The 12,012-nt window shown below is 45.6% G+C and overlaps 1 non-coding gene across 1 annotated transcript; it reads left to right on the plus strand.

Annotated features, from left to right (window-relative positions):
• The first annotated feature begins 11,461 nt into the window (after positions 1-11,461).
• On the plus strand, positions 11,462-11,534 carry TRNAC-GCA (transfer RNA cysteine (anticodon GCA)). Its single transcript has one exon. It is a non-coding gene; the product is annotated as a tRNA-Cys (tRNA).
• Positions 11,535-12,012: the final 478 nt, after the last annotated feature.

The following is a 12,012-nucleotide window of genomic DNA, read 5'->3' on the forward strand; positions in this document are numbered from 1 at the left end:
CTTTTTTCTTTTAAGAATTAGATATCAGACAGGTAAATATTGGTTTAAATACAGTATATAAAAAGAGACCAAAATAATTAAATCTGTAATTTAATAAACAATTAAATTGTTTCAGCCAAGTTTCAGCTACAAACTTCTCCTTTAATTTTTTCTAGCTTAGGATATGGAAGTATAGCTCCCCATATCTAAACCATCTGGAGAACCTGACTGAAGATCAAGAGGTTCCCCAGTTCAGATCAGGATGCTCCCTTAACAGAAAAGCTTGATTTCTGGCTCTAAGACCTTGAGATAGCCAATCCTGCTGTCCTTGATGCTCTAGCACCTGCTCTCAAAAACATGTTCAGTCCAAAAGGAAAGTAGTTCAATTCAAAAGGAAAGTATAGTATATACTTCTGCTTTCATTACTTCCTTAATCCTAACCTTGATGCATTAAAAAGCCCCAGGTGCAAGGGTGGCCCTGATACTCCTAGGTTTAGGTCCTTTAGGTGCTTTTGTAATGATTAAAAAAAATAGTGCATATTTCCAGAACTGTAAATGCTTGCATATTTTTCAGTGGAAGCTATAACATTTACAGGGCTTGAATCTTGAGCAGCAGTTCTTAAGGCATAAATATAAGGGTAACAGTTACTTGCATTAGCAAAGCTCCAGCTGATCCCATTGAAGCACTATATTTAATTTATTTATCACTGATGAGAAAGCATTATGGATTTGAACTAGAGACATCTTGATCTGTAGTTAAATGCTCTACCACTGAGCTACATACCAGCTTGGGAAAAAAAATGAAAACACTTGTAAACTACATGTCAAAGAGTTGTCTTATAGCCACAGTCTTTCTGATAGCGGTCAATCAGGTTTAATTGTTTTGTTCTATGCTTTTCTCAAAATCTTTTGTAGTTGTGAAACATAAAATGACCCACTGGAACCAATTATAATCTCCTTAAATATGTTGGATATAATCCTGGCTCCATTAAAGTCCATGACCAAACTAGCAATATTTTTTTTCTGGGGCAAGGATTCCATTAATTGCATTTATTTGGTAATAGTCTGCATCTTGTTAATTCACAAGAAAGTCCATTAAAATGAACAAAGAGGTGTCATCTGTCATGGAACCATCTAAGCATAGTTGGACACTCCTGACTTCACCTCCTAGGTCCTAGACTGTGTATGTTTAAATTCTTTAAAGACCCATTTTTTTGCCATGCTGCCCTTGGTGAGACTCTGGTGCATTTGTGCGTAACCAGTATCCGTATGTTTTGCAATCACTCCTGTTCCTCAATATCTGTTTTAAGTATGAGAGTTAATGCCTTTTCAACAGCCTTTAGTCCAGATGAGTACTAGTACAAATAATCCAGAGAACAATAGAAAGTAAAAACTCTTCTCAAGCTGGTGCCAAGGCTATTCTATGAACTCATTTATCCTGTTCTTTTTTCTTTAGGCAAAGGGAGTATAGTTCAGTAGCAGAGCATTTGACTATAGCTCAAGTAGTCCCTAGTTCAAATCCAGGTGCCTCCTGGAACTAAAATGACAAACAACCCTGCCCCTGGCCCCCAACAGCATCCTGTAATATTTTTTCAGAGGTTTTTGAGACAATGGGTGAGTCTACATCACGCTACATTGCTGTAGCAATGTGCTAAAGCAACATAGTAATCATGTGCATCTATATATGACTGCCAGCTACTTCGCTGTAGTGGCGCGCTCCCTGGTTATAGTAAGCCACTGTGGCAAAGCAGCAGCTAAAAATAACCATATGCCAATGCGTATGGCCTAGTATGGGTGGTTACTGCACTGTGCTTCAGTATTCCCAAAAAGGAATTACTAAAGCACAGCACTGTAAGAACAGCACCATAGGGCAATGTGTAGCTGTGCCCAATGAGAGGTAAGGTTACAAGATTTCTATTTCAAATTTAGTTTTTCTCACCATTCCAATGTAGTCAGGAGTTGCAGGACATGACAATGCTTAAAATGAGTGTAAATGTTCAAGACCGCTTTCTGACTGTGGACTGCAACTTTAGGACAGCTCGTAATACTAGAAACTGAACAACAACAACAACAACAAAAGAAAAGAAAAAAAAGACCAATGGAAGCTGCTAAAGATGCATTCCTAGATGACAAGGATAAAAATGAATAATTGTAGTGTATCTGGAGTGTTGTTGTAGCTGTGATGGTCCAGGAAATGTCCCAGAGGCAAAAATTTTTTGTGTGATATCTTTTATTGAACAAACTATAGTTGAAAGAGCTGTTGGACAAACTTTCAAGCATCTGTCCTCAGACCTTAATGAATTTATTAATATAACTCAATAAATTATCTATAAGCTACTAAGAGGGAGCAAATCTTAGGACTAGAACATGTGTGTAAAAGTCAATCTGTCCCTAGTTCAAAGCTAGTACTTGTGCTTGGTATAGAAGAAACTGAGTCAGTAGGGCCTGATGAACTTCATTCCAGGGTGCTGAATGAATTGGCACACGTGATCCATTTCTAAGCACTAGGAGGAGAAGGTGATTAGGAACAGTCAGCCTGGATGCAGCAAGGGCAAGTCATGCCTGAACAACCTGATTGCCTTCTATGATAAGATGACTGGCTCAGTGGATGCTGGGAGAGCAGTGGACATGATATACTGTACCTTGATTTTATCAAGACTTCTGATGTGGTCTCCCACAACATTCTTACTGGAAAGCTAAGGAATTCCAGTTTGGATAAATGGACTGTAAGGTGAATAGAAAACTGACTGGATCACCAGGCTCAAAGGGTAGTAATCAATGGCTTGAAATCTAGCTGGTAGCCAAGTGTCCCAGCTGTTGGTCCTGAGGCCAGTTTTGTTCAATATCTTCATCAATGATCTGGAAGATGGGATGAAGTGCATTCTCAGCAGGCCTGCAGATGATGCGAAGCTGCGGGGGAGTAGTAGATACACTGGAGGGTAGAGCTCGGGTTCAGAGAGACCTTGACAAATTGGAGGATTGTACAAAAAGAAATCTTATGAAGTTGAAAAAGAAGAAGTGCAAAGTCCTGCACTTAGGATGGAACAACCCCATACATCAGTACAGGCTGGGGACTGACTGGCTAAGCAGCTGTTCTGCAGAAAAGGACCCTGGGGGTTACAGTGGTCAATAAGCTGAATATGAGCCAGTAGTGTGCCATTGTTGCAAAGAAGGTTACCAGCATACTGCACTGGATTAACAGTGTATTGCTAGTAAATCAAGGAAAGTGATTTTTCAGTACTGGTGAGGTCACATCTGGAGTTTTGGGGGCCCCACAACAGAAAAGATGTAGATAAATTGGAGAAAGTCCAGCAAAGGGCAACAAAAATGGTTAGGGGGCTGGGGCACATGACTTATGGGGAGAGGCTGGGGGAACTGGGCTTACTTAGTATGCAGAGAGAAGACTGAGAGGGAGATTTAATTACCTTCAACTTTAACTTTCAACTACTTGAAGGGTGGTTCCAAAGTGGATGGAGCTAGACTGTTCTGTGGTGGCAGACGACAGAACAAGGAGCAATGGTCTCAAGTTGCAGCAAGGGAAGTTTAGTTAGATATGAGGAAAAACTTTCTCACCAGGAGGGTATTGAAGCACTGGAACAGACTATCCAGACAGCTTGTGGAATCTCCATCCTTGGAGGCTTTTAAGACCTGGCTAGACAAGGCCTTGGCTGGGATGACCTACTTGGGGATGGTCCTGCCCTAAGCAGAGGGTTGAACTAGATGACCTCCTGAGGTCCCTTCCATCCCTATTTTTCTATGATTCTCACAGCCCTTGGCAATAACATTTATGAAGTTGTAGGAGATGGGTGAGGTACTAGAGGGCTGGAAAAGGGTCAATATAGTCCCCCTCTTTAAAAAAGGCAAAAAGGAGGACCTGGGGAACTACAGACCAGTTAGCCTCACCTTGATACCTGGGGAGAGCATAAGCTAAGGAAGAGGCTCACAAGGCTGACCACAAGCAGCCAGCATGGATTTACTAACAACAAATTATGTCCAAAAAACTTAATTTCCTTCTCTGACAAGGTATCTACTTGGGTGGATGAAGAGAATGCTGTGGATACAGTGTATCTGGATTTTAGCAAGGCTTTCCAACTCATGAACAAATTGGAGAAATGTGGGCTAGACAAAACTACTGTAAGGTGGGTAGACAACTGGCTTTATAGCTACAAGCAAAGGGAATTATAATCAGGAGTGGATTCAGGGTGGGTGCCCTTTGATTCTTTGTCCATCCACAGTTTAAAGCCCAACTGCCTGGTAGTGCCAGCACCATTTTTACTTAGGCAGTGCTGAAGGAAGCAATTGACTTCATGGTTCATTATAATTTGTTTGATTCCTTCTGAACTCTTAATACCATTGGTGTTAACCATCCTCTTTCCTTTTTAATAGTCTTTAATGGTTTCATTACTCAAGCTGCCTTTATTTCTGCAATGCTGCAGGCTGTTAGCTGCTCTTAGTAATGTAGCTACTTTTTCTCAGCCCTGCAGACTGTCTTTTTAACTCTAGCTAAAAATATCAACTCAGTTGTGGAAATATTAACTCTGGTGAACGTCCATTCAGGTGTGGAAATCACTTTCAATGAAGCATTGGCAGTACTATTCAAATACTCAAGAAGGCTTGATTTTGTTTTATGAATTTAGAAAAGAAACATTTAACTATAATGACTCCAAGACTAATGAAACAACATCTTTGGATTCTTTTTGCATAGTTTGTTATGTTTTTAAACATAATATATGATATAGCAAATTAATGCACATTACAATAAAGTGTTTTGTTTTTCTCTCTCTCTAATCCCAAATTGCATATTATAGTTCTAGGTGCTTACTTATTAGTGAAGCGTCTCTTTTTTTTTAATTGGTGAAAAATGTGTGTAGTGTTATATCTGATGAAGCATCACACCATCTGCACCTCCCTTCTGAAAATCCTAATTTTGCCCATGATTATAAAGGATCCATTTCAGAATGGCAAGAGATTTTGAGTGGAGTCCAGGATGGGTCTGTTGTGGACCTAGCATGGTTAAATGTGTTTATTAATGATTTGGAGGCCGACATAGGGAGCTTTTTGAGTAAGTCTGTACATGAAACAAACCTGGGAAGGATTGCAAACATGGAGTATAGGAACATAATTCAGAAGGATCTTGACAAATAGGAAAGCTGGTTTGGAGCTAATAGGATGAAGTGCAATACTGACAAATGAAAGGTGCTACACCATGGAAAGAATAATCAAAAACACAAATATAAAATGGGTGACACCTTGCTGGCTGACAGCACTATATAGAAGGATCTAAGAATCTTGGTAGATCACAGAATCAATATGAGTCTGCAGTGTAATGCAGCTGCACAGAAAGCAAATGAGGTTTTGGGGTGCATCAATAGAAACATTAGGTGAGGAGACACAGGAGGTGCTACTGCCTCTCTCCTTGGCACTTGTTAGGCCTCATCTAGAGCATTTCTCAACCCATAGGTTGTGACCCAAAAGTGGGTCACAAGAATATATGAAAGGATCATAAACAAACTTTAAACATGGATCAACAAACTTTAAAATGGAATTTCTTTTCAAGGCGAAAAACACGGGAAAGCATGGCTTTTCCCTTGCTGCTTCTTCCCCCCCACCCCCAATGCTCCATACATACTCCCTCTGCCTCATACACTGGGTCCTGGGATGGGGTGCAGCAGGTTGGGAGTGAGGAGTGCTGGGTCAGGATTGGCCATCAATGTTTACAAATAGGTCCTGGTACAAAAAAAGGTTGAGAACCACCGATCTAGAGTATTGTGTGCAGTTTTGGGCTCCACATTTTAGAAAGGACATGGAAAAGTTAGAGGGTCCAGAAGGCATTGACAAAAAAGATGAAGGGCTTGGAAGGCAGACATATGAGGAGAGGTTGCAGAAAATAGGCATCTTCAACTTGCAGAAAAGGTGCTTAACTAGGGTCATGATAGCAGTCTTCAAATACCTGAAAAGCTGTCATAAAGAAGAGGAAAAACACCTTTCCTCTCTTGCTGCAGACAGTAGGACATAGAATCATAGAACCATAGAATCAAAGAAGTAGGGTCGGAAGGGACCTTGTAGATCTTCAAGTCTGACCCCCTGCCAGGGTAGGAGAAAAAAACTGGACTCAAATGAGTCCAGCCAGGTAGGCATCAAGCCTCTTCTTAAAGACTCCCAGGGTAGGAGCCAGCACCACTTCCCTTGGAAGTTGGTTCCAGCTCCTAGCCACCCTAACTGTGAAGTAGTTCTTGCGGATGTCTAATCTAAACCTACTCTCCAATAATTTGTGTCCATTGTTCCTTGTCATGCCAGGGGCCACTAGGGGAAACAGTTGTCTCCCCCAAACCCTTCTGGTCCCCCCTAGTGAGTTTATAGACAGTCACCAGGTTCCCCCTCAGCCTTCTCTTGTGAAGGCTGAACAGGTTCAGGTCCCACAGTCTCTCATTGTAGGGTCTGCCCTGTTGTCCCCGGATCATGCGGGTGGCCCTCCTCTGGACCCTTTCAATATTGTCCACATCCCTCCTGAAATGGGACGCACAGAACTGGATGCAGTACTCCAGCTGTGGCCTGACCAGCGTCGCATAGAGCGGGAGGATCACCTCCCTGGCTGTACTTGAGATGCACCTGTGGATGCACGACAAGGTCTGGTTAGCCTTGCCAACTGTGACCTCACATTGTTGGCCCATGTTCATCTTGGAGCCAATAATGACTCCAAGATCCCTTTCTGCCTCCGTGCTCTCAAGAAAGGAGTGTCCCATTCTGTAAGTGTGCTGCTGGTTTCTACTGCCTAAGTGCAGCACCCTGCACTTGTCAGTATTGAAACGCATCCTGTTTATTTAGCCCACTCCTGTAACCTATCCAGATCTTGCTGCAATCTTTCCCTCCCTACTAGCGTGCTCACCTCACCCCAAATTTTGGTATCATCAGCGAATTTAAACAGGTCGCATTTCAACCTGTTGTCTAAATTGCTGATGAAGAAATTAAACAGCGCAGGCCCAAGGACTGAGCCCTGGGGGACTCCGCTGCCCACTTCCCCCCAGGTCGAATATGACCCGTCCACCACCACTTTCTGAGTATGACCCTTGAGCCAATCTGCAATCCATCTGACTGTGTAGGCATCAATGCCACAGTCGCCTAGTTTTTTAATGAGGATGGGGTGGGAGACTGTGTCAAAGGCCTTGCTGAAGTCTAGAAAGACTACAACCACAGCAACACCTGCATCCATTGCCTTTGTGACCTGATCATAAAAGGCAATCAGGTTGGTCTGACATGACCTGCCTCTAATGAAACTGTGCTGGTTGCCCTTGAGCATCATCCCTGAAGCCGGCCCATCACAGATGTGCTCCCTGAGGATCTTCTCAAAGAGTTTCCCAAGGATAGAGGTAAGACTGACAGGCCTATAGTTGCCTGAGTCCTCTCTCTTCCCTTTTTTGAAGATGGGGACCACATTAGCTATCTTCCAGTCATCTGGCACCTGGCCCGAGCACCACGAGCGCTCGTAAAGCCGTGCCAAGGGCCTTGCAATAACCCCAGCTAGCTCCCTCAACACCCTGGGGTGGAGAGCATCTGGACCCGCTGACTTGAACACGTCCAGCCCCTCCAGAAGCTCTCTAACTCAGTCCTCCTCGACCTGAGGTCTGGAGGCATTCCCCTTGGGTCCGTCTGGCATCACAGCGGGGAAGTCCCAGTCCCTGCACAAGAAAATGGAGGTGAAGAATTGGTTAAAGAGTTCCGCTTTCTCCTCTGGCGCAACCACCAGATTGCCCAGCGTACTTTGCAGGAGCCCCACATTACCCGGTGCCTTCTTCATCCTCCCTATATATTTGAAAAAGGACTTTTTATTATCCTTGATCTTGGACGCTAGTTCTAGCTCTATGTCCACCTTAGCTTTCCTGACAGCCCCCCTACAGGCCCGACCAGAGGAGGTATACTCCTCTTTGGAGATAGCACTCCCCTTCCACTGGGTGTACGCCACCTTTTTGGCAAGCAGGCATTCCCGGACGCCCTTGGTGAGCCAGGGGGGCTTTTGGGCACTCTTGCCCCCCTTGCTTCTTGTTGGGATGGACTCCCCTTGGGCCCTGAGTATCATTTCCTTAAGGAATGACCACTCATCCTCGACACTGAGTTCCCCTGCCCTCAAGGACCCCAGCGCCTCACCCACTAGTCTCCTCAACTTGTTGAAGTTGGCCCTCCTAAAGTCTAGGGCTACCGTCTTGCTGCAGACCCTTGACACCCTGCTCTGGATGGTGAATTCCAGCAAGCGATGATTGCTATTGCCCAGGTGGTCAAGAACCTGGAGGCCCCTTACCAGGTCATCGCCTATGGCCAGGACCAGGTCCAACAGGGTATTTCCTCTGGTGGGACCGTGCACCTCTTGCATTAAGTGGAGGTCCTGTATCTCAGCCAGGAACCTCCTGGAACTGTCCGTCCTGGCTGACTGTTCCTCCCAGCAGATGTCCGGGTAATTAAAATCACCCATGACAACTACATCCCTTGCCTTAAATGCCTCTGCAAGCTGGCCCAAAAATTCCCAGTCCAGTTTCTCCCCTTGGTTGGGGGGTCTGTAGTAGACCCCCACCGTCAAACTGCTCTCCCCATGGCCGCCTTGAATCTTGACCCAGAGCACTTCAGCCTGCCCTTCCTCTGACCCCATTCTACTGGCAGAGGATGTGTAGTGCTCCTTGACATAGAGCACCACACCCCCACCTTTCCTTCCTTCTCTATCCTGCCTATAAAGCCTATAGCCCCTAATGCTAACTGCTCAGTCATGGGATGAATCCCACCACATTTCTGTTAGCCCTATGACATCTGGGTTTGAACTAGCTATTCTGAGGGCGAGTTCCTCCTGTTTATTCCCCATACTGCGAGCATTGGTATATAGGCATTTAAGGCCTTGCAAGACTGTGTGTGCCACCCCCCATTTAGGGAGACTGTCTGGACCCCCGTTTCTTACCTTAGCACTCCTTGCCTTTGTCACCTGTCTTGCTCGGATGGGTCCAGAAGTAATTTTACCCAGGGTCAGATTGGTATGGCCTGTGGGGGTTTTTGCTTTTGTCTGTAGTGGGGGCAATTAGTTACTGTATTTTAACAACCTTTCCAGCAGCAGGACATTGGCCACCATGGTCCCCCTGCTCTCCTTGTAGCAGAGTAGGATGTTACATAGATTCATAGATGTTAGGGTTGGAAGGGACCTCAATAGATCATCGAGTCCAACCCCCTGCATAGACAGGAAAGAGTGCTGGGTTCATATAACCCCAGCCAGATGCCCATCCAACCTCCTCTTGAAGACCCCCAGGGTAGGGGAGAGCACCACCTCCCTTGGGAGCCCATTCCAGACCTTGGCCACTCTAACTGTGAAGAAGTTCCTCCTAATGTCCAGTCTAAATCTGCTCTCTGCTAGCTTATGGCCATTACTTCTTGTGACCCCCAGGGGCACCTTGGTGAGCAGAGCCTCACCAATTCCCTTCTGCACCCCCATGATGAATTTATAGACAGCCACAAGGTTGCCTCTCAACCTTCTCTTGCGGAGGGTGAAGAGGTCCAGGTACCCTAGTCTCTCCTTGTAGGGCTTGGCCTGCAAGCCTTTAATCATAGGAGTGGCCCTTCTCTGGACCCTCTCCAGATTATCCACATCCCTCTTGAAGTGTGGTGCCCAAAACTGTACGCAGTATTCCAACTGCGATCTGACCAGCATCCGATAAAGGGGAAGTATCACCTCCTTGGTTCCGTCTGTCATGCATCTACTGATGCATGATAAAGTGCAGTTAGCTTTTCTGATGACTTCATCACACTGATGACTTACATTCATCTTAAAGTCCACTAGGACTCCAAGATCCCTTTCTGCTTCCATGCTACCAAGCAGGTAATTTCCTAGGCAGTAGGTGTGCTGGACATTTTTCCTCCCTAGATGCAGCACTTTGCATTTCTCTTTTTAAATTGCATTCTATTGTTTTCTGCCCTTTTGTCCAACCTGTCCAGGTCTGCCTGTAGTTGTTCCCTGCCCTCCAGTGAGTCCACTTCTCCCCACAGTTTTGTATCATCCACAAACTTGGACAGAGTACACTTCACTCCCTCGTCCAGGTCACTGATGAAGACACTGAAGAGTATCAGTTCAAGGACCGAGCCCTGCGGGACCCCACTACCCACTCCCTTCCAGGTCAATACCGACCCATCCACTACCACTCTATGGGTATGACCTTCTAGCCAATTTGCCACCCACCAGACTGTGTAATCATCCAAGTCACAGCCACTTAACTTGTTCACCAGTATGGGGTGGGATACCATATTGAAGGCCTTCCTGTAGTCTAAGTAAACGATATCAACCCCTACTCCTGTGTCGAGGTGTTTTGTAACCTGGTCATAAAAAGAGACGAGATTAGTCAGGCATGATCTACTTGCTATAAACCTATGTTGGTTTACCCTCAGCATAATTTTTCCTGCTGGACTCTCACATATATGAGCCTTAATAATCTTTTCAAAGACTGCCAAGGATGGAGGTGAGACGGACTGGCCTATAGTTGCCTGGATCCTCCTTCCTCCCCTTCTTGAAAATAGGGACCACATTGGCCCTTTTCCAGTCCTCCGGGACCTGGCCTGTGTGTCACGAGTGCTCAAATATTCTTGCCAGTGGCTGTGCAATTATATCAGCCAGTGCCTTCAGTATCCTCGGATGGAGCTCATTCGGGCCTGCTGACTTAAACACATCCAGTCCTTCCAAGTGACTCTGCAACATTTCAGGTCAATGCTTGGTAGTCTGGCGCCCAGCTGTTGCCTCTCTACAATCCCATTGTGAGACTTGTCTTGCCCCTCGTTTAGGAAGACTGAGGCAAAGAACTCATTGAGGAGTTCAGCCTTGTCCTCCCCGTCTGGCACCAGTTGCTTTTGCCCATTCAGTAGTGGTCCTATTCCACCCTGTGACCTCCTTTTACTCCCTATATATCTGAAAAATAATTTTGTGTTATCCTTAACTTGGGATGCCATCCTCAGCTCCATGATAGCTTTGGCCTTTCTAACTGCCTCCCTACAACTGCGAGCTGAGGAGGTATACTCCTCTTCAGTAATCTCTCCCTGTTTCCACTGCTTATATGCCCCCCTTTTTATCCTTAGGCTGCTCTGGATTTCTCTGGTCAGCCAAGGAAGCCTCTTGGCCACATCCTGTGGTTATGTCAAGGTTGACTAGTGTAGTTCTGCTAATAGTTTAGACAATGGATTTGTATAGGGTGGTTTGGACATAGGTGATCCTACCTCAGCCAGGGGGTTGGACTTGATGACCTCTGGGTATCTTTTCCAGCCCTACTTTGCCATTACTTTATGAAACAAGGGGATTCTTCACTACACTGGAATACATTTCATTATATATTTTCATGGCTGAGGCCCCTGGTCAGGGAGCTGGGAACCAACGGCAATTCAAGTCTGGGTGTCAGCAAGTGATCTTAAGTCTCTAATTCTGGCTGGGGCCAGATTAAGAATTGTTAAGAGAGGACGCAAGGCATGAGGAGGGGGTATAACTCAGTGGCAGAGTATTTGACTGCAGATCAAGAGGTTCCCCAGTTCAAATCTGGGTGCCCCCTTCCAAAGCTAGTTTTGGGGGCTGGACCTGATGATTTGTAAGGTCCCTTTCCGAAGAGGTGACTGGTGCCTCCTGAGTTGTGGGGGACAAAAGCTCCATATCCACTTCCGTGCTGTGTTTAGTGTGTCTCCACCCCACAACACGCTGCCAGCCCATGAGGTAAAACAACTGCCCCCTCCTGAGCGGTGCCGAGTCGGGAGCCAATCTGGGGGGATGTGCCCCCCTACCACTCACCTGCGCCGTCTAGCCCCTAATATCTATGAACCTGCTACAGGTGAGAATTACACAGTAGCAGAATAACACTAAAATTAGCAGATTTTTTTCCCCACACAATACAGAAGTAACTTGTGAGCCTTGCTGCCATGAAAGGCTGAAGCGGAGTGGCATTCAAGGAAGGATAATGAAAACCTGCACGGACACCCCTTGAAAAGCGGCAGCTCAGAGCGGCTTCTCTCCCAACCGCCGCAGGCGCCAACTGC

Source organism: Crocodylus siamensis, chromosome 4 (assembly GCF_052110815.1).
Source record: "Crocodylus siamensis isolate JL-2025a chromosome 4, ASM5211081v1, whole genome shotgun sequence".
In the NCBI taxonomy this organism is placed as follows: Eukaryota; Metazoa; Chordata; order Crocodylia; family Crocodylidae; genus Crocodylus; species Crocodylus siamensis.